Here is a 24,193-nt window from a genome sequence, read left to right on the forward strand (position 1 = left end):
TACATCGACATACCGATTTTGACGCAAATTGAAGCCGTCATGTTGATGCTATCCAATATTTTTTCCGCAAAACGGCTAGTTTGAACCACTGTGCGACGGAAGGACCCCCAGTAAGCTGCCACCATAAAGAGGAACTTCGAGGCCGGCGACAGCACCACCACCCCTTCCAAGAAAGGGGGCAACGCGGGACCCGCGACAAAGGTCCATTAGCCCAACAACGGCGGAAAGGCAGCCGAATGGAGCCATCTATCGCCGAGCCCGAAGACCACACAGCCCGCAGCCAGCCCCGTCGAGTCTCCATCAGCCCCATCGATCCCGATTATTGGCCGATCGATAACAGATCAATCCTAGATCCGGAAGATGTCCCAATTCAACCCCAACCCCTTCCCAAAGATTCCTTGCAATGGCAATTAGCGTTACGACGTCATATAGAGCTGTTAGCGTCAGCACGTGTTCAAGGGTTGACACGTGTCAGGGTCAATGCATTTTGGGCTTTGACCTGAGTTTCAAGGATTTCTTAGGATTCTTTAGACTATCGATACCCCGAGCCATATGTCTGTCATCGGACTTGGGCCGGCGGTGGTTGATACTTGAGGTGCGACGAATTTTAAGAGTCGCGGATGTTTTGTTTATGGAACGGCGATAGAGAGTTCGATCGCCGATTCTCGAAGGAACGCGCGTGTGGCCGATGACCCGAAGTCATGGTGCTGCATGGCACGTGTAAAAAGATAAGGTTGATCTAGAAGGATCTGGCCACGGAGTGGGGAAGATCTTGCATCTTCTGGTAGGAGGACCATGAGGAACGGCATGGCACTTACCCCAGAACCTTGATCGAGGGTACTTCTTCAAAATTATTCTAACAGAGCAATTTAGAGAGCGATTAGGAAAGCGATTTTAAGAGTATTAACAGAGAGTTTCAAAGCGGTATCGAGTGGCCATTGTGAAGTGTGTATGAACCGTGCACGACGTGTTGGTGAGTCCTTCCGATGTTACAATTGTAAAGGTTTGAGTCTGGTAACGGCAATGTCCGCGTCCGCGCATTGTAATTCCGTGACTCGCGCCCGCGATAACCCGTTCCTCCCCTTGAAGATTCCCTTGAACCATTTCCCTCGATCGCGTAACGCACACGAACCTTTCTGCACACCCACCGTCCTGAGATTTCCCTTCCCTCGACGATCCTCCTTGCGAACTCCCCCGCGTAGTGATTGTTACGGTAGACCCCGATTGAGCCGCGTACCCGACCCCTGAAGATCCCCGATTTTCCTTTTCCTTTATTTGCCACAGCGAGCGGCTGGCGCCCAACGAATTTTTATCATTGTGAAAAAACTAGACCTTGTAAATTATAGAATGCGTCTACGCAATTGCGGGTCACAGTAGATAATTGTTAATGAAAATATTTATTACACAATGTCAGATGCTGCCTCTATTAAAATAGAGCAGCAAGACACCCGGATGGAAATACCAAAAGAAGAAGAAGAATGTAAGTTTTCAGTTATACTTGTATATATGTACAGTGGCGAGCATATAAATAGGGAAATAGGTCCATCAGTACTTAACACGATATAATTTCGTGTTTCTAACTGTATTTCCTTGTCACTCTTTGAGCTTTAGTTATTCGTAGTCTAAGCTACAATGTAGTACCAAAACATTGCGTGTTCCTTTGTTTACAAGCAGTCAGTAGAGCTCAAGTCTTATTAGTGGTAACATTCTTAACGAGCATCTAAATAGGGAAAACTGAATTTTTCATTTCCAGAGTATATTTCGGTAAGTTTATGTAATTATAAAGTGCAGATAGACGTGGTAGTTGAAAAATGTAGTTAATAATATGACTGTTTATACATATGTAACGACCCAGAGATAAGTACGTCACTGCACCGACGTATAGGGAGAGCGGTTCCCCAAGAAGGCGACTCGTATGAATGAATTAGGGATTATAGGTTCGTGTGGTGTGCGGTTGAGGAGTAAAATCCAAACATTAATGTGCTAGACTAAAGATTTATTCAAGTAAGTAAATATCTAATAACTGAATGTGCTTCTCCTCAATATAATATAAAATAATAATGCTGGTATAACAATAAGTGCGGGCTAGAATGTGGAATACAGTAAGAAATTATAATAAGTACGCCCTAGATTAGAAAATACAATGAAAGATATATGATTAGTAATTAGTAATTAAAAAATAGTACGCGGCTCTGACGATAGGTACAGCCAACACTCTGAATAATGACCAACTACACTAAGTATCGGAAATTATCAACGACAGCAACTCGTATTCCCTCAGATGTGAACGGACCATTCTACAGGTCGCAATCGGTTTCTGGGCAAGCCAGAGCTATGTGTAGTATAGGCCGAGATCAAGGAGCTCCGCTCCTCGCTAGCTCTTTACACTTGATAGGTGACTCTAAACCCGCATGTAGTGAACGCGTTGCGCACCATGAGTAGAAGGCCTGTAGATCTGTAGAAACTTGTACTTATCGCTGTAAGGAATTTAATTTGGCACGGGTTACTCTGTCGCTATATCCCTACCTAAGTGGTTCAGCGCTGAGCAACCGTAGCCATTCCTCTATTACTAGAGTGGTAGCTGCACTCGACCGAAGTAGAAGTCGAGCTGAGCATGGTCGAAACCAAACTGATTTTCTCCGCGTGGCACGCCTCTATTTATAGTCAGATTTTGCTGACATAGCATTTTTTTTTCTATATAGAATTTCTTTCGTCTTCTGGAATTCCCCATCACGTGTCTCTCAAGCACCCCTACTCTAGATTCTCACCCCACCACGATATCATCGGGGTTGCGCTGGCGCACATATGGTCGCACGTTGATAATTTATCGATAATCTAGCTTACCGACTGACTTACCGACTAGACATTTATCGACCCTTACGACTGATTCTTAAATTGGGGTACCGCTGAGATGTTACACATAGAAATGGGTCGTGGAAAACATTACGGCGACAAAGCGTGCAGAAATTCACTGTCTTTGAAATGAGAAATTAACACTTCGTGCAATTTCTGAGCGTCTTAAAATTTCAATTAATGCTGTCCATCAGGCACTGAAGCATATCAAAGTGAATAAGAGTATTAATAACAAAATACGCAGTGAAAGACCACGAAAAACAACGCCACAATTCAACGGAACAATACATCGTCTTTCAGAAGCCGACCGATCTTGAACTGCAGTCGACATTCGTCGCGAAATTTCAACAGCAATGGGTACACAGATTAGTGTCCATACTGTTCGGCGACGTTTAATTGAATTTGGACAAAGAGGTCGTGTCGCACTTAAAAACCTTTCATAAGCAAGCGAAACCAAAGGCAAGATTAGCGTTTGCTAAAGAGCATCTTCTCTGGACAAGGTAACAATGAGCCAAAGTCATCTTCACTGATGAATCCAAATTCAATTGCTTTGGATCAAATGGAAGATGTTACGTAAGACGGCGAGTAGGTGAAAAATTTGATATAAAATGCTTGAAGTCGACCGTTAAAGGAAGAGGAGGTTCTGTAATGGTTTGGGCTGGTATGACTATAAAACGGTCCTGGTCCAATTTGCCATATTAATGGTATTATGGACCAGCATCTCTATGTTGACATCTTGGACAGACATTTAATCCCTTTCACTCAAGAAAATATGCCGGAAGAGTGGATGTTGCAGGCTGATAACGATCCCAAATACACGTCCCGAAAGGCAAAGCGATTTTTGGAAGAACATAATGTTAATGTTATGCGTTGGGCATCACAGTCGCTCGATTTAAATCCAATCGAGCATCTTTGGAATGACGTGGATAAAGAAATTAAAATGACAAAACCTTCAAATGTAAACAATTTATACAAAATAATCGAAGATGCTTGGAATAATATTTCAATCGATCGTTGCATTCGACTTATTGATTCTATGCCTCGTCGCTGTGCTGAAGTCATCAAAAAGAAAGGTGACCTAACGAAGTATTAGTTACCTATGTTAAACCTGTTGGTAATTATTGAGATTAGGTTACACCTCACCGATTTTGATGAAATTTAAATATGTTTCAAAACTCAACATTTTTAACTTTTTCCTATACATATAACTGCCGCTCGGCCTTAGTTTTCGAGATATTTTCGAAAACCTGCTGCTACTACTACAATGAATTCTACGTATACCTATGCATCTACGGCGGCGTATGAGTCAGCAACGGACCGCCGCTTATCTACTGTTTCCACAAACACATGGCGGCGGTCAAAACGCCATAGATATAACGGGTAAATGTTTTGAAACCATACTTATAGTCGGTAGTACAAATTTTTCGGGACGAATAGCAGACATTGGATTTTTAAAGGCGTAGGCGGAGCCTCACACACCTGCTCCATAAAATATAATCTAACCTAACCTCACCTAATTATTCTGTTGATGGAGGATGCATAACTGTGTAAATATGTAAATAGGATAATTAAGTTAGGTTAAGTTATAATTTATGAGGAAGGGGTGTCGATGCTTTTAGATTTTGAATTTTTTCGGAGGCAATATGTATCTATAGATTAAACAAATATAAACTGTCAATACCGTGTTAAAAAGGTCACGCGTTATATCTATGGCTTTTCGACCGCCGCGATGTGTTTGTGAAAACAGTAGATAAGCGGCGCACAGTGCGTCGCTTAATGGAAAAAATCATAAAAATCAGTATTTTCTTTTCTGATAATCTGTAATATGAATGTACTCTAGAGTCTTTATATGTACTCTTTTTCGTTTTATTAAACAAAATAAAGCGCTGACCATACAGAAAACAGGTTTCCATGGACACAGTCTGTTTACCTTATGTCCCTCGTTATATCGAAACGTTTTCAGCGTCAAATTATTGAATTTAAGAATAAATAAAGTAACTTCTAATGGATCATTCAACTGAAGGTATTAAATACTCTTTATTTTGATCCTGAAATGGTTTTTTTATTTACTGTAAACTCAGTTTTATTATCTCGAAGTTATACATCCATTAAGTACCTAAATTATATGATTCTCTTACATTAATTTAACTTTTCTCGAAAAAGGTAACACTTGTCGTGAGATTTTTGTGGGAAGAAAGATTTTCTAGAAAGAGCTACGAGACCGGCGACAGACCTTCAACCCTTCCAAAAGAAAGGAGCAACGCGGGACTTCGGAAAATTGGACGAAGATGCCCAGAAGTTTGCAAAGGCCCACCCGGAGCCATCTGTCGCCGAGCCCGAAGACCTCAGCCCACCCGTCGCCGCAGGAAATCCGTCAGCCCCATCGACCCCGATCACCGGCAGATCGACAATCGATAATCGATCTATCCCGTTGCCGGAAGAGGCCCCCTTCCTAGTCCCATCCCCTCCCCAAAACCATCCCGCGACGGCGAACCGTCATTGAGCCCTAGGCTATAGAAAGCGTAATATGTAGAGAGAGATTTTGGTGAGCGAGCGAGAGTCGGGTAGAAGTGAGGTGCAAAAAAGTAAAGCGATTTGTGAGAGGGTGTTGGCGAGAGTGCGGAGTGCACCGTACGGTGAGTCCCCTTAAGTACCACGATTGTAAAGTATGAGTTCTGGCAACGGCAATCTTCGCCGGCGTACATTCGCGATCGCGTATCGTTTGACGCTCCGCTATTACGTTGCGAAACGCCTTAGTCCATCCCCTGTCAGTCCCGTCTACGAATCCTCCTACGCGTAACGTGTACGAACTTCCTGGAACCTTTCCCTACCCTGAGATCTCTCCCGACCCGAAACGGTCCGCCTTGCGTACTCCCCCGCGAATTGTTGTAAGGACGTAAGTGCCACGAGTCCCATCCCCTGTAAGCACCCGCAATTACCCCTTTCCCTTTTGATTCGATCGCCACAGCGAGTGGCTGGCGCCCAACGTGATTATAGATTTTGTACCGCAGAGTGAACCCCCAAGAGGGTCACAATATATACACCATTATTAGACAATTGATGTTATTTAAATCCTATTACCAACATATTCTATATTGTTTTATTTTAAATTGTGTTTTTTATTGTAGTTTACATTAATAATAACGTAGATTTAAATTTGAAATAGTCCGAGTGTTAAAAACTTCGAACGGTGCAACTTCAGGGTGTGTGCTCTACTCTCCTTCCTCCAGAAACCAGTCGGCAGAGAAATAGCAGCAATAGGAGTTTTTCCACATAATCCGGTGAGTCGTTTCCATTACTCTTCCGGTCGTTTTATGAACGTTTTGCCAAGGACTTTCCAGTAGTCAATTTTGATTGTAAGAGTCTTCTTCAATTGGAAATTCCTAATTCTAAATTGTATTTCATCACATGTATTTGTCTATTTCCGGCCAATAATTGTGTGTCTCAAATCTAAATTGTACGCGAGCTAAATCTGCGTTATCTTATATTTAATCGCATTATTATATCTCATTATATTTTAATATTTTACACCTTGTAACGTGGTGACACCCGTGCCCCCCCGTTACAATCGCTGCGCTTTCCCGCACGTTACACCTCCACCTCAAAACCACCCGTAACCCTTCCCTCACCTAACCCTTTCCCCCTGTTCACCGGTGTCGGGCCGATGGAGGCAAAAGAAGACGAACAAGGAACACCCACAGCAGGAGCTACGAGGCCGGCGACAGACTCCTAACCGTCCTCCGAGGAAACGGAGCAACGTGGGACTCCGAGGAAAGAGCCAAAGTTGCCCGGACCATGCAAACGTCCACCCGGAGCCATCTGTCGCCGAGCCCGAAGACCTCAACCCACCCGTCATCGCGGGATATCCGCCAGCCCCATCGACCCCGAGCACCGGTGTATCGAAGATCGATAATCGATCTATCCCGTTGACGGAAGAGGCCCCCTTCCTAGTCCCATCCCCTCCCCAAACCATCCCGCGACGGTTTCGTCGTCGCAGCAGCGACGGCGAACCGTCATTGAGCCCTAGGCTAAGCGAGAGTACGGATTTAGAGAGAGCGATTTTGGAAACGAGACAGATTGTGAGCGAGAGAGTGAGAGAAGTTTTGGGTGAGTCCCTTAACGTACCTATTGTAATTGCGAGATCGAGGCAACGGCTATTTTCTCCGCCCGCGCATTGTTCGACGTAGAGACGACTCCCCCTTTTCCGCTTTTCCCCCTTTTGATTTCCCAACCACAGCTATTTCCTCATTCGCGTAACGTAGACGAACTTTCCCGCGAACCCCTCTTCCGACCCTAGAGACTTCCCTGCCCACGATAATCCTCCTTGCGTACTCCCCCGCGAAGCATTGTACGGACGTAAGTGCCCCGAGACCCATCCCCTGTAAGACACCCACAATCACCCCCCTTTTTCCTTTTTTGATCTTGATCGCCACAGCGAGTGGCTGGCGCCCAACGTTTGAGAAAGAATATTGTAAAGTAAAGTGCGAGCAGAACAGTGTAAAGAGTGAACCCCCGAAGAGGGTCACAACCTATATATTATTATTATATTTCAATATTTTATATACTTCATAATATTTCAATATTTTATATACTCTTCACATTTCAATATTTTATATATTTTATACCTTTCAATATTATATGTATTCCATTATATTTTAACATTTTTATTTTATAATATACCATTTGATTCATTTTAATCAAATCTAATTCTCTTTGACATAACCTTTATTAGCCTCCTTCATAAATCCTATTATATTAGCGATCTGATGAAAGGGCCCGTATGGGACTAGCGTATCTCCGAACCCACAAATATTTAATAAATTTTCCGGCTTGACGGCGCGCAGTGGGACAAAACTGCTTTTGGCGATCAAAATTCTGTAACTTCGGTTCTATTGGAAATATTTTAATGAAATTTTGGGAAGTTTTTACCTACATTATAATACTTAAGTTGTATTAATATAAATCATATTGAACTACAGGGTGTCAAGATATTACGTATAAACTGTAACGCGTTCAATATGCTTCACTTGTTAGACATAGTTTATGTTATTTAACAAAAATTTGACTTAAAACTGTTAATAACTATAATGAAAACGGATATAATAATTAAAAAATGACAAGACATGTGTTATTATAATATATTTATTTATATTTATTATGATCTATACCAAATCATTCGTGAAAATAGTTTCAACAATTATGAAAATTTATTATGGCATATTGCAAGGCCGAAATAAAGTTTTAGATGACGAATATACATGTTGAATGCAGTTAACTGGTTAATAATCGTATCTGGTACTGCTTTTCCATCATCGTGCGCTGCGGCCAAGATGGGTGTAATTTATTTCAATCGCCATTTTTTTGAGCAGTGGCAGATTGAGGCAGCCGTTTTTTTCTGATTCTGATAGAGGAAGGTTCACTCTTTACTACAGTAATAATCACACCCTGCACAAATGTGCACATTTTTTTTAAATCAAGCGCAAAGTTGAGATTTTAGTTAAATTTATTTCGTTTCAATCAGATCCTATTATTTAAAAAGTTGTTAACATTTTAACTTATTTTATGCACTGAATAGAATCTATACTAATCTAGTAAACTTTGTAATTCATTTGAATTTTATCTTTCCGAGTAAAAGTTATTAGAATCGTACATTGAAGTTACGGATAATATCATCAGCGTTTCGTTTTGACAAATTTCTACTGACTTTGAGTGCAAACCACAGCAAAACGAAAGCAAATATGAAAAAACGGATTACACTACGATAAACTACAGTTTATTCTCTATCGATGTATGTAATTAGTTTTTCAATTTTCGAATTCACGAAAATCGAATATTGATCGCCAAAAGCAGTTTTGTCCCACTGTGCGGCGGTCCGATGGTGACGCATACGCCGCCGCACATGCATAGGTATACGTAGAAGTCATTGTAGTAGTAGCAGCAGTTTTTTGAAAATATCTCGAAAACTAAGGCCGAGCGGCGGTTATCTGTATAGGAAAAGGTTGTTCAAAATGTTGAGTTTTACAACATATTTAAATTTCATCAAAATCGGTGAGGTGTAACCTAATCTCAATAATTACCAACCTGTTGTTCATATCGATTACATTGTAAAACACAATACACTTAATACATAAATCTATATTTCCCTATTTATATGCTCCCCAAATATTTCCTTATTTTAGGTTCCGTATTTTTTTTACTGACAATTAAACTGAGTTAATTATCGAAACTTTATGCCACAGTGAGCTTAAGGATTATACTCTTCATATGTGCAAAGAGAAAAACAAACATAATAACTGCAACTGTAAAACAATGTAATATGTATTGACGGACCAATTTCCCTATTTATATGCTCGCCACTGTAAGCAGAGCACAACCCGCTCACCCTAAGCCCACAGGAGTGGAAGAAATTCATTTCTTCCCACAGGGCTTCGGCCCCGAGGGGACCTCCTCGGAGGTCCGGACCGGAGCACCAGAGCTCTCGACGCCATGGCTGACCTGGCGAAGAGATCTCTGGCCAACGGGCCGTAGCATTGCACTACGCTACGACCTGGCAGCTCCCATAGGTACAGCGGCCATAGGCGCCTAGCTTCGTCAATCCCGTGGTTGACCCGGGATGACCAAGCTAGTACGCGTTCATAATCTTTGCCGGTGCTTCCGCAGGGATTCCGAACGCTACCTTACTCGGCACCGCATTCTGCCTTTGGCAGCCGATTCCGTTCAGCTTCGCGGCGCTACCCAGGCTGGCCAGGATTGGTCGTCGACTCGTTCGCTGTTCGGTTCTACCTCGGCGTACGAGAAGACGAGCCGCGTGAGGCAAGCGGGCAGCAACTCCACCGCAGCGCGAAACACCGCAGCGCGATTGAATAAATACCGTCGGCCCAACCGGGCCAATCCCATCCCGACTCGACCTCTCTTGCGTTTGCGTACGTTTGCGTTTGTTTGCGTTCGCGCTCCGTTCAGCGCTTTCACTCCGCGCTCCGACATCGCGCCGTTAGTTGTAAGACCGCGTAGCGATGGCTACGACCTGCGCTAGAATTAAGGCCGCGTACTTTCTGTGACGGACCGGGTTCCGACCGTAGTTCATAAGTCCTGTACATTAGGCTTAAGATTGGCTCCACGCGTCTAACCACCAGACGACATTTTGATTGTAGCTCCCGAGGCAGGAGAGCACCGCCCGACCAACCGGCGTGGGTAGCCGCCGCTAGGAACCCCACTTCTTTCTGAATAAATACTTTATTTTTCTACTAACACCGACTCGTTATTTACCGACCTGTTCCCATGCGAACCCTGGCACGGGGAAAACTGCCGCGGTGCGCAACGCCGTGCGCACCAAACCGACCGACCCCGTTACAACCTTCAGTCGATATTATTCGTTTGCATGTGTAAATTACACTGTGTATACGATATACATGGCAGTAATACACATGCAAACTATATACTACTTTATATAACTTTATATATCTTTCACAGAGTAATTATACTGTATGTTTCCTTCTGCAGGTAATATACTGAAGATGCTGAAGGACAACATTGTGGAGAAACCCCTGCAGCAACGAGTCTACAGCGCCGTGGCAGCGGTATTGAAGGCAGCGCGGCAGTGCAAGCGGTGGCAGATGGCAACGAAGGACCGCATCAAGAAGATAGAGCATCTCGTGCAAGTAGGTGTATGCCAAGTTTTGGAAAACTTGCCTACACCCCTGCACGCGATGATTTCCGCCCAGATACGCAACGAGGGAAAACCCATCTACAGATGACGCTTCACGGAAGAGGAAAAGATACTAGCTTTAAGTATTTATAAGCAAAGCCCAAAAGCGTTTCGATATTTGTCAAAATTATTTCTTTTGCCAAGTATCGAAACGCTTCGGAAATTATTGTCGCACATTCCAGTAAGAGCTGGAATTTGCGACAACGTATTCCGTGAACTCGAAGAGCGGTCCGAGTCCTTTCCAACCGTGAAAAGCAGATACACTATTCTGCTTTTCGACGAAATTAAATTACCGCCGTCACTGGTCTAAAATCCTTCAATGGACATAGTTGAAGGATTTGTAGACTCCGGTTTTTCGCGTTCTTTAGATATCGCGGATCATGCCATGGTGTGGATGTTGAAAGGCATAGACGAAGTGCGACCTTGGAAGCAACCTGTCGCATATACTTTTTGTAGAGGTAGTTCTTCCGCGGAGATCATCGTTAGGATGTTTAAAGAATTAGTTCGCCGTGCATGTCAGGCCGGGATTGTAGTTGTAGCCTCAGTTTGTAACCAAGGCAGCACGAATTGTAAGGCAATACAATGCCTAATAGATTATTCGAAGAGTAATCTATCTTTCAGCAGTCGAATCCATTCCAATTATAATTCATGAAAAGGAAATCGTGCCTCTCCTCGATCCTCCGCACCTATTAAAGTGCATGCGGAACAATCTTTTGACTAAAGATTTGCAATTCAATTTAGCGGATAATCTTCCACGTGTGGCTAAATGGTCACACGTGAAGGATTTATATTTTATTGATAGCAGTAATGCTTCTTCTCAGGACCGAGTTCTGAAGAAGCTTTCTGCAAAGCATGTAGTAGTTGATAAAATTAGAAAAATGAAGGTGAAGTATTGGGTGCAGGTTTTTAGTCAATAGGTTGGGTCCGTAATGACACTCATGAGTTGCAATAAACTTAAGAGTGTGTGCGGTACGCGAGAAATGCCATTAGAAGGTGTTGACACTGCTCGATTCATTCATTTTATGAATGATATTTTCGACAGTATCAACAGTAGTCGTCCTCTTCCGGTAGTAGATATGAACTGCGAAAGACCCAATATCTGGAATGTAGGCATTAATGTTTTTCGAAGTATGAAATTTATTAAAAGAAAGTTTGCGGATAAAGAGCGTCCACTGGTAGTATGCAATTGGATTAGAACGTTACAAAATTTTAAATTTTTGACAAAACTTCTAGGCAATCTTGGATTTTCTCACTTTATCGGTCGCAATTTTAACCAAGATGCCTTAGAAAATTTTTTCGGTCAGATTAGACAGCATGGTACGCGAAATACTAATCCAACGTGTATTGCCTTTCACGGGTATTATAGGACATTGCTCTTAAATTCCTATTCGCAGTTGGTAAGTACGGATACTAACTGCGAATCTGAAGAATCCGCAAACTTTTTAATTAGTCTGAAAAAATATTGGTCACCTACTCCAGCTGCATCGATGATCGACAATTCTACTATTTTTCTAAATTACAATGTTTCGGCAGCTTTTGAATCGACTGTATTAACAGTGGTTCAGTATGTTTCACGGGGTGTTCTGAAGAAGAACACCACCTGCAAATTTTGTTTGGCATTAGTTTTTGAAATCAATGTTTCTCAAGGTTCATCGATGCATGCTGCGTGTAGATCATTAATAACGCAGGTAGTATCTATTTGCCTCGCTAATATGCCACATATAGCGCTCCGAACCTTATTGCGACTCTAAAATTATGCATTTCGGAGCATGTGAATTTTAAATTGACATGCTTCGAACATGGCAATTCTTTGATAACATATGTGATACATCAATGTATTATATATGATGTCAAGAATTATATAGAAAGAGTAAATCATGTTATAAATGGATCCGAGGAGCCTGCGTCTTCGGATCCACTTATAACACGAGCTCTTCATATAAGTAGGAAGTAAGTAATGTAATATTATTGTAATGTGTGCAACGTATGGAATGTGTGCAATGTATGGAATGTGTGCAATTTATGGAATATGTGTAATGTATACAGTGTGTGTGAGGAATGCAGTGTATGTATGTGATGAAAATGTCATGAAAATCACGATACCAGCAGGACGGTGGCGATTTTTCGTGCAGAAGTGAGTCAGAAATATGGGATGACAATCCCTCATTCTTGACTGCACTCTCAGGTAAACTGATTACGAAGTTTCGTCAACCGCGTGTGCCCCTGAACGGAAAGGGGAGTCGGGTGAACGGTTTTCCTCGCATTTGTAAACAATGTCATAATTTGCAACATTAATTATGACACTGTTTACAAATGCGAGGAACGCTGTTCAACCGAATTCCCCTTTTGCCTTTTCAGATGCATACGTGCTTGACGAAGCTTCGTAGTCATTTTTCCTGAGAGCGCACTCTTGAATGAAAGATTGTCATCCTACATTTCTAGCTCACTTCTGCACGAGAAATCGCCTCCTTCCTCTTCCTATCGTGATATATATGTTTTGTATTGTATGTATTATAATGTAATCTGCGAGCAAAATGTGTCATTTATTGCATAATTCTGTTTTTTATATTATTTATAATTCTATTTTTTATATTATTTTTATATTATATATATATACACACATTTATTGCAACAAACATTGAATATATTTCCATTACTATTTATATACTGTTGTAATTTTTTCCTTTCCTTTATTTTTATTTTTCTAAGTTTTGAATAAGTACGACCATGCACACGTATATAGGGACCATGTGCTTGTGTGTGTACCTCACCGATATCATTTATATGTGTTTGTAGCGACACCAGCGATCCTGGTAGTGAGGCGTAACACTAATTTTAGTTACAGCATTAAATACGGGAGTTTGGAGGGCTTGCAAGTGAGTCAAATCTGGTTATAGAAGAGATGAGACGCGAATTAGAAAAGATAACAGACAAGATTAGAGGAGAAAGTTCCAAGACAAAGAAAACGGTGGCCACGGTGATCAGGAATGTACGAGCGGTTAGAAAAATTAGAAAATTCGACGGTTGAGAAACCAAAACAGTTATGGGACAAATACCACGCTATAGCTGAATGAACGTACGATCGTTTTAAAGAGGCTCGTGAAAACTTCCAACAGGTAACTACACGTCAGATTCAACAGTGGGCTTTGGCAAGAGCTCGCCAATATGAATCAAATGATTTTGAATTTAAAGCTTCTTACCGATGGGCGTCATATTTTAAAAGGAAACATATTATTCGCCAACGAAAAATTACCAGGTATGTTTCTTCGAAAGAAACTGCAAAATTAGACGAAATAATACAGGCTGCCGAGAAGTTTCGGAAAATGATTAAATTTATAGCTCCACAATTTAACCCAAGATATATCATTAACACAGATCAATCAGCATGTCAGTATCAGTCAACTTTTGAAAGGACATTAACGACAAAAGGGGGGAAAGTAGTTCTCGTCAATAGAAAAAACATTACGAAAACCACCCATACCAGGTCTGTAAATATGAAACCGGAATTTGCCTATACATGGTGCTAGCTGTCGATGTAGTTAACTTCAAACCGCATTATTGACGACATTCGTTTGTTTTGACATCTGATAGAGATTTTCAACCAACAACAATACAAGTTTCACACAACAATATAGTTTTTAATAGTGTTGAACATGTCGAGTTTTGTACCTGGAAACAACGATTTGCGGACAGCATTAATTTTCTGCTATCATTTGAAGAAAACTGCTGCAGAATCGCATCGAATGCTTGTCGAAGCTTACGGTGAACATGCTCTTGGTAAATCACAGTGCTTTGCGTGGTTTAAAAAATTCAGAACTGGCGATTTTGATGTGAGAAACAAAGAACGTGGAAGACCACCGAAAAAATTCGAAGACAACGAATTGCAAGCATTGCTGGATGAAGATGACGCTGAAACACAACAACAGTATGGGAAAGATCCAGAAGATGGGAAAGTGGGTTCCACATGAATTGAACCAAAGACAGCAGGAAAACCGAAAAACCACTTGCGAAATGCTGCTCGCCAGGTACAAAAGAAAGTCATTTCTCCATCGAATTGTGACTGGCGATGAAAAGTGGATATATTTCGAGAATCCTAAGCATAAAAGATCATGGGTAACTCCAGGAGAACCACCGACATCGACTGCAAGGCCAAATCGGTATGAACGCAAGACAATGCTCTGTGTCTGGTGGGATCAGAAGAGTGTGATCTATTATGAGCTGCTAAAACCTGGCGAAACCGTTAATACGGAACGCTACCGACAGCAAATGATTGATTTGAATCAAGCTTTATGTGAGAAACGACCAGAATATCAAAAAAGGCAACACAAAGTGATTTTGCTTCATGATAACGCACCATCACACACAGCAAAACTGGTCAAGGAAACGATTAAGGCGTTTAGTTGGAAAATACTTCCGCATGAGGCTTACTCCTCAGACTTGGCTCTATCTGATTTTCACTTATTTGCATCGATGGGACACGCACTTCCTGAGCAGCGCTTCACATCTTACGAAAATGTACGAAAATGGCTCGATGACTGGTTTGCCTCAAAAGAGGAACAGTTTTATTGGCGTGGCATCCACAAATTGTCAGAGAGATGGGAAAGATGTATAAATAGCGATGACCAATACTTCGAATAAAATATTTTTTATCATCTTCATACAATAAGCGTGTATTTTCTATACAAAAATTCCGATTTCATATTTACATACCTGGTACATACACTGCACAGTATACCATAACAATGGCTGGAACACTGATACCACATGTATTTTTGTGCATGCAGAAATCTAGCGGAAGTTTTGGTCCCATCGTCAAAAAAAAGTAGATGAATTAACCATAGAATATAAAAATCGGTGTACTTTCATTTACGGACACACTCCGATCTGGACCATATTTGGTATATAGTGTAAGGAGATCAAGACGAATCGAATGCGCATATTTTTGACGTGCGGAAACTTCCGGTTCCGGAGACAGAGAAATCCCTGAATTCTGGGGTTTTTCCCCCGATTCTGGTGTTTGAGGACGTCGTCTCAGCGTTTTCTGAGGACCGTACCAGCAATCCTGCTCCGAACGATAAATCTTTATTGTGGTGCTGTTTAGGATACATTATTAGAGCATTATTGTTGACCATCGTATTAAAGTGTCATTTTTGGACCGGATCAATGGACATTCCCTCGCCCAAGGATCTCACTGGCACCTGGAGCCAAGCCCGCCTCTTCCGTGAAGCCAATTTGGATGACACCCAGAAATGCCTTTTGTGGTGCATGGAAGTTGGAATCTTGCGCAACAGCTACACCTGCCGAGGACACCGGAAACCATGCGTTTTGCGCGAGAAGCACTCGAGACTCGCTTGGTATTGCCTCAAGTGCCGGGACAAAGGATGGCGCACTGTAACCAAAGGATCCATCCTTGAGGACATTAGACTCTCACCTGGAAAAGTCTTGATGCTCGCCCACTGTTACGCCAACCTGGACCTTTGGGAAGCCTGCATGTTCGGACCGGAATCGGATGTACCAGGATTACAAACTGTGGCCCACTGATCCGGGAGAAGATCCTAGACAACGCATCCGATCTGGAGCAGGCTGACGGCAAGATAGGAGACCCAGGAAAAATTGTCCAGGTGGATCAGGCTCAAATTCGCAGGTGCAATTACAATCGATGCCGGAGGAGCGAGAATGAGAACACCTGGGTTATCGGGATGATCGATAAAGATGGTAACCTGCGCATTGAGATCTGCGAAAAAAAGGATGCCAAGACACTGACCCCGATCATCCAGAAGAATGTCCAGGAAGGAAGTGAGATCCATACGGATGGCTGGCTCGCTTACCGGAAGCTTGGTGGCAACACGCACAAGTGGGTTAACCACAAGAAGGAGTTCGTAGCCGAGGATGGGACCCATACCAATATAAGGGATGAGTCACAATGGAAGGCACTCAGGCGTAGATTCACACCTGGAGGATTACGTCATGAGCATATCGGATGCCATCTCGTGGAATACCTTTGGAGAAGGAAGTGTAAGCGCGATGGTCGTGATTTTGTTTGTCGAGCTTATAAAATTGTTGAAATATAAATAAACCGGAGATTTATATACAATTTAAAAAATTATATCGCCTTTCCTTGCTTATTTCGTTCATTCTGTTCTGCTTAGTTTGGTTTGGTTTGGTTCATCTCGCTAGACAGCCCGTCCGGCCACTTCGCCCGCTGGAGCATGGAGCTCCAGCATTACGACTTTACGGTGCGCTATCGGCGGGGAGAGAACAATTTGGTGGCCGATGCGCTATCCCGCCAGCCAGAGAACCCACCGGAAGAGGAAGCGGACGCCGTCAACGAACCGGACCAGTGGTATGATCGGGTCCGACAAGCGGTCAAGGCCGACCCAGGGAGACACCCGGAATACCGCCTGCAAAACGACCAGCTGTACCGCCGCATACCAGACACCACGGGCCTCCACCCCGACCTGGAGTGGAAGGAGTGCGTCCCGAAAAACCGTCGGACAGGCGTCCTGACGGAGAACCACGACGTACCGACCGCCGGCCACCTAGGCATCCGCAAAACCAACGCCCGGCTGGCGCGCCGCTACTACTGGCCAGGCATGTTTCGCGACGCCGCCCGTCACGTGCGCAGCTGCCCAAGCTGCCTCGCACACAAGGTGCTACAGCAGGCTCCAGCCGGTGCCATGTACTCGACGCCGACCAGCAGCCCGTGGGAGGTAGTGACCGCCGATCTCATAGGGCCCCTGCCACGATCCAGAAGGGGCCATACCACACTCCTGGTGATGCAAGACAAATTCACCAAATGGGTCGAACTCCAACCGCTCCGCCAAGCCACCGCGCCAGCCGTCACCAAAGCATTCCGGGAGCGGATAGTGATGAGGTTCGGCCGCCCACGCCTGATCATTACCGACAACGGCCGCCAGTTCGAGAGCCGCGACTTCACCTCCCGCATGGCCGCCTACGGGATAGAACACCGCAAGACACCGCCATACACACCACAGTGCAACCCGGTGGAGCGCACCAACCGGGTACTGAAGACGATGATCGCGCAGGCCACAACCGCTGACCACCGAGACTGGGACGAGTGGCTACCAGAGCTAGCCTTCGCATACAATACCGCGCAACACGAGGCAACCGAGCAAACACCGGCCTTCCTGAACTTTGGCCGAGAACTGGCCGTCCCAGGAAGCAACCATAACACCCTCGCCGCCACCGACGACCACCAGGAGACCCTAGCGCGACTCCAAGACGCGCTTACCATGGCCCAACGGGCGCTCGGCAAGGCCCAGCAGACCCGAAAGAAATACTACGACCTGAGACGGCGAGCTTGGGGCCCCAAGGTCGGAGAGTCGGTCATGCGGCGAGAGCACCCGCTATCCTCCGCCGCGGACCACTACACTGCCAAGCTGGCACCGAAGTTCTCGGGCCCGTACATAGTAGCCGAACGCCTCGGCCCGAACGTGGTGCGTCTCCGGGAGCAACGAGGCAAGCTGCGCACGGCGCACATCCAGGATCTCAAGCCGTGCCCCACCACCGGCGACAACCAGGTCGCGAGTTGCGAACCGCGAGACGACACTAAACGATTCACTACCAGGGGGAAAATCCGCGAGTCCCAATCTCGCGAGGCTAATGACTTCGCGACTGGATATATACCGAGCCGAAGGACCGCGAACCAGTTTGAATCGAGTAGCAACCATGCCACAAACCGACCAAACAGCAAGAGAAGCAGCTACGCCGCTGGGTCAGCGCGACCCACGACCGGCCGAGGCCCGACCCCGGATTATCCGGGTCGAACGGATCAGCGGACCTGTCCGCATCATGGGACCTCCCCCGCGGGTGCAGCCGCCACCGCGCCAGAAACCCGGCGCCTTCGAGGCAGACGCCGTCGCCTCGGCCGCACCACGGCCGGAGTCAACCTCAGACCGACCACCACTGCCGTAGCGCCACCGCGTCGCCAGAGCGACGCCAGCAGACCGGGCCAGTGCCATAGCCAGGGCAAGGGCCCTGGCCCGGCCCAGCCAAAGGGCCACCAGGGCTGTGCGCCCTCGACTACCCGCACGCCCGGCCAGACCGGCACGACCAGCCGCGGCCGCACGGCCAACCGGACCAGCCCGGGCCACACCACCAGCCGCACCGCCAGCCCGGCCGTCAGCACCGCCGCACCACCAGCCCGGCCGTCAGCACCGCCGCCAGCCGCACCACTGGCCGCATCAGCCGGCCCCTTGCCGGACCCACCGTCGCCAACCAGGACACCGCCACCGCCAGCGTGAACACCACCGCCGCCCATCACCGGGCTACCCGACAGGCCCCGCCGCCGAAGCAGGCGAACCCGCCGTCCGGGTATCTGCCCAGCAGGGCCGGCGACCACCGCCGCCGCCCCAACGGCCCGCCTGGCCACCGGAGGCGACCAAACCGCCGCCGCAACCAGCCACCCTGCCGACACAGCAGAAGCGGTGACCGTCACCACCAGCAGGACGGACGAGGCCGTCCTGCATTGCGAGGGCCTCTCGCGGCGACGGCCCACCCAAATCACCCTAGCCAACGGGGTCACGCTGGACCGTAGAATAAGTCATTAGTATTAAGCCAGTAGTATTAAGTAGATGTAAGATTTATATATATGTAAATAGTTACCGTTTTTCTTTTCCTAGGATAAGCCATAGTTGTAAGTTTAGGGGGACGACCCCCCCTCCCCCCATATAACACCGTCGCCGTTCTCCGCCGGGAATTCCTCCCCCCAGGAGTTTCGCGGCCTAGGAAGGGAGGGGGAGACTGTAAGGTATGTGAGGCCGCGAAACCGCGGGCCCCTGCCAGCGCGCGCTGGTGCCGGCGCCGCCGACAGGTGGCGACCGCGCGCACCGCGAACTCGCGAGGCAGCCGGCCCCGCGAGCATTCATATACCGGGCCGCGAGGCGATAGACGCCAGATCGACACTCGGAAGCGAATCCTTGGTTTTGTCGAGGACTGACGCGCTTCACGTCGCTCCGCGATATTCTCAAGTTTCCAGTGGAAATTCCTTCAGGAAAATTACTTCCTGTGTATCAAAGTGCTTTATTAGTGCTAACGTGTGTTCAGAGACATAAAGTTCCGTGAAAATCAGCGTGAGAAGGCCGAAAGTGGGGAAAACCGTGCTGGGCGTTGGCCGAATGACGCGTCACCGACGTCGGCCGTCTTCCACCAAATCTTCCGGAACTGACTGACACGCCAACAAAGCTGCTCGAGCCAGCTCAACTCAGAACTGTTCCTACGAGTTCTGAGGCATTTTAACCCCACTAGCATAGTAAGTTATAGAAAATAAGTGCTAATAACTTTCTTTAGTAGATTTCAGATTAGTCCGCCATATTGGTCGGCCATATTGTCGGCCATATTGTCGGCCATATTGTCGGCCATATTGGCACGCCGCACCGAAGTGCCACCTGCCTACTCCCTAGTGAAACCTGGCTGACGTCATATCGCGGACCAGGACGAGAGACCTGACCAACGTGAACACAGGTGCGCGGGAAAATATGACCGCGGACGAGGAAACCACCGACGCGGATATGATGGTCGTCACCCGCAGGAAGAAATATGTTCGGAAGCGAGGAATGTCTTCGGACACGGACCAGGCGCCACCACCAAAGAAAAACGAAGGAGAAAAAGCAGCAGCCCCATCTGTAGTTGTCCCGCCCAGCAAATCGCTTAGCAGCGACAACGAAAAGGATTGTGAGGGCACCCACAACACCAGAAGCCTGGTATTCCAAATCAAGGACAAAGCAGAAGTAGTGCAGAGGAAGATCCTGGCAGTCCTCTCACCCGAATATGGAGTCGAACCGTCCACAGGTAAATATATAATGGCCAAGATCAATAAACTACAGAGCCTTTTGCAGGAATCGCTGCTACTGAACAGCAACCTCGAGGGACAGGTTGCGGCACTCCGCAATCAAAATTCACTACAGAGACGGGAGATAGTAGAGGTAGGAATGAACGCCAACGCCACTGCAGTGTCACAGCAGCAGAAAATGACATACGCGGAACGGTTAGGAATCAAATCAAAGACCGCGGAGCTCTCCAATCAGAAGCAGAACCCGCCGAACGTTGTAATCATCCGCCCAAAAGACGCCACACAATATAAAGACAGTGAGGCAACGAAGCAGGCTATCGTTACACTCGTGTCACCCAAAAAGGAAAACCTACAGGTGAAAAATGTCAGGCGCGTCCAAGGAAACGGCATTGCCGTAGAAACAGCCACAATCAGAAACATGGAGGCGCTCATGAACAACGAGAAGCTGAAAGCCGCAGGGTTTTCAATCGACGTTCCTGCAAAGAGAAACCCTCGACTTATTATCTTCGGTGTTCCGAGGAGAGACGACAACGAGATCATCCAGGCCATAGTGGAACAAAACTTTGACGCCCAAGAAACAGGTAAGTACACTAATCAGATGAAAGTTGCTTTTAAAACAGGAAACAAAAACAACAAGGAGAGCTGTAACGTGGTTCTGGAAACGTCGAAGGAAGTCCGCAACATACTAGTAAAGAAGGAACGCCTGTATCTGATGTGGCAGTGCTGCCAAGTACAAGACTTCGTCGCAGCAACCAGGTGTTACAAATGCCAGGGTTTCGGACACACGTCCAAACACTGCAAAAGCGAACACGACGTATGCGGACACTGTGCAGCGGCAGGCCACATGTTTAAAAACTGCCCCAACAAATCCAAGCAGGCCACCTGCGTGAACTGCAAAAAGGCAGGAAAGGTACACAATCACTGCGTTACAGATAAGGACTGTCCATCACACGTCTCAGCAATCAATCAGGTACTGTCTAGAACCGACTATGGACAATAATACAAACCCACCGCGAAACCGGACTGCGCAGGCCGCAAACACGATAGCCACCACGGGTATTAGGGTAATGCAACTGAACGCTCAGCGCTCAGCTGCTGTGATGGGTGAGGTACGTCAGCTCGTAACGGAAAAGCACCTGGACGTACTGTTACTGCAAGAACCATACGTCCGGCAGCACGGTGCGAGCTACACCATCGGCGGATTAGGGTCCGGAGCAAGAGTCGCAGCAACAAAGTCGCACCCTCCGGGAGCGGCTGTCGTAGTATACAACTCGAGCTTCGATGCAGTGTTTGTCTCGCAGCTTAGCACAACCCATTGCGTATGCGTGGAAGTGTTGACCCCCGACTTCTCGTTTTACGCCGTCTCGTGCTATTTTCAGTACAGCGACGAAATCGAGGAGCACCTCAAGCATCTTGAGGTGGTGTTCCGTTCACTAAGGGGGGAGAGACTATTAATCTCGTTAGACGCCAATGCACGGTCGTCACTCTGGGGTCCCCAGAGCACCGACGATATAGGCGCCCTGTTCGAGGGGCTCATCCGGACATTTGGCATGGAAGTTGTGAACGACACTTCGCAGCCACCGACCTATTGGACGCCCAGAGGCTCGTCGTTCATCGACGTCACTCTGGCGTCGCCCTCCATGCTACACTTCATCAGAAGCTGGAGAGTTAGGTGTGACTGGGCGAACAGCGATCACAATGCCGTGGACATCGGGCTGAGGGTGCCAAAAGCCAACGCGGTTGAACGGTGTACTGCAAACACTCGGTTCTACACTCGTCGAGCCGACTGGGAGTTGTACGCCGGAAAACTGGCCGACCTCTCTGGATCGAAGCTAGAACACCTGCAACTTGAGTCCGCGGAAGATGTCGAAAACATGGCTGTGACGCTCATAGGAGTCATCACGGACTCCTGCAGTGCGTCAATGCCGAGAAAGCGCGCTTTTAGAAAATCGAACCCGTGGTGGACGAAGGAACTAACCCGGATCAAAAAGACTGTTTACAGGTTACGAAAAGCCTTCCAGCAGGAACTGGAGGAACCAGCCCGTAATCGTAAGCAGAAGGAGTATCGCGACGCCCTACGAATGTACAATAAGAGCGTTAAACGCTCGAAACGACAGAGCTGGCAAAAGTTTGTGACGACTGACGGTAACAACCAACCCTGGGGCGCGGTCTACAAACTCCAGGCTAGGAAGATGCGCGTCGAAGGGGTGTTGAGCACCCTACAACGCGGGGACGAGTCCACAGTAAATTTACAAGAAACTGCGAAGTCCTTACTAGATGCACATGTTCCAGACGACCGAGAGGAACAGGACACACCCGCGCAACGAACCATCAGGGAAGACGCGAAACTCACGCCGGACACGGAGGACACCTCTTCCTTCACGGTGGAAGAAGTTGTAGCAGCCGCAAGGACGTTCAAAAACAACAAGGCACCAGGGCCGGACCTCATCGAGGTTTGTGCACTTAAGGTTGCGGTTCGTACCATTCCCGAACAAATAGCCCGGCTCTTCAACGGATGCCTCCGATGTGATGTCTTCCCGCAAATATGGAAAGAGGGCTCTCTCCGAATCCTCCTAAAGGGGGAGGACAAGGACGAAAGAGACCCAAAGTCGTACAGGCCTATCTGTCTCCTCTCCGTCGTAGGGAAACTTTTTGAGAAGCTCCTTAAGAAACGACTCCACCAGACGTCGTTGGCCCCGGGACAGATCTCCGGCCGACAGTTCGGGTTCACACCCGGAAAGTCGACGGAAGACGCAATCGTCGAGTTACGCCGCGCGATCGATGCCTCCGAACACCGATACGTGACGGGACTGCTCTTCGATATCTCAGGCGCTTTCGACAACGTCTGGTGGCCGTTGGTTCTGAGCAAGCTGAAAGAGAAGGACTGCCCGCAAAACGTCTTCAAGGTAATGCGGAGCTATTTTAGTGATCGGATCGTATTCATCAAAGTTGCGTCAGGAAAGGTATCCAAGCAGGCCACCAGAGGTTGCCCACAGGGCTCCGTCCTCGGTCCGGACTGCTGGAACCTCATGTTTGATGGCCTCATCGCGCTCCTAGAATCACTTGGCTTTACAGTCATTGCCTACGCCGACGATCTTCTCGTCGTCGTATGCGGAGACAGTAGGCGAGAACTAGAGACAATAGGTCAGCGCGTTGTGGATATCATTCTAGAGTGGTGTTCCTCGGCAAAACTCGAGATCTCGGCCCGCAAAACTGAGGCAATTGTGCTCAGGAGCGGTTGGATCAAGAGAGCCCCGATAGGCAGACGGGGAGGAGCTCGCCCAGATAGGAAAAGGAAGGCCGTCCGCCCGTCAAAGACAGACCTGACCCGTAGACCCCCGAGTATAAAAATAGGTAACGCGAGTATCAAATTTAAGGCCGCTGTGCGGTATCTAGGAGTACATTTCGACAGCGGTATGGGTGTGCGTACCCACTGTTAATACCTGAGCGACAAAATGGGACCTCTCTTCCAGAAGCTAGGCAGGCAGGCGAGGTGCCAATGGGGGCTCCGCTTCGGCGCCCTCTCCGCGATCTACAGCGGCGTGTTCATCCCGGTAGTGACGTATGCCGCCGCCGGGTGGGCCGACCTGTGCTCGGAGAGGGAGTTGAAGGTGCTTCGCTCCATACAGCGCCGCGTTCTCATCTCGGCGACTGCGGCATACCGCATGTCGTCGTGGGAGAGCCTGTGCGTGGTAGCGGGCGCGGTCCCGGTTGACATCTTGCTGGAAAAACACAGGGCCCTCTTCAACCTCCGAAGGGGAAAAAACACGAGGATAGGAAACACACAGATCCCAGCCGGCCTGGACGATTTCAAAGAACGCGTA

The 24,193-nt window shown here is 46.9% G+C and overlaps 1 protein-coding gene across 27 annotated transcripts in view; it reads right to left on the minus strand.

Moving 5' to 3' along the window:
* Positions 1-24,193, minus strand: part of LOC117611402 (uncharacterized) — a 171,212-nt gene that overhangs the window by 98,147 nt on the left and 48,872 nt on the right. For 4 of the 27 annotated variants that reach the window (XR_013062475.1, XR_013062478.1, XR_013062484.1 and 1 more), the window contains 3 exons: positions 23,813-24,091; positions 16,387-16,557; positions 1-16,292 (listed from right to left, as the gene is read on the minus strand). The exons of 16 other annotated variants lie outside the window; for them this stretch is intronic. The gene's annotated coding sequence lies outside the window, so the exon portion shown is untranslated. Of the gene's footprint in view, positions 16,318-16,386; positions 16,558-23,812; positions 24,092-24,193 lie in introns of all 27 variants that reach the window. 7 more of the 27 variants (XR_013062480.1, XR_013062486.1, XR_013062482.1 and 4 more) reach the window with 6 other exon arrangements.

The sequence above is a fragment of the Osmia lignaria genome, chromosome 8 (assembly GCF_051020975.1).
Source record: "Osmia lignaria lignaria isolate PbOS001 chromosome 8, iyOsmLign1, whole genome shotgun sequence".
NCBI classification, from domain to species: domain Eukaryota; kingdom Metazoa; phylum Arthropoda; class Insecta; order Hymenoptera; family Megachilidae; genus Osmia; species Osmia lignaria.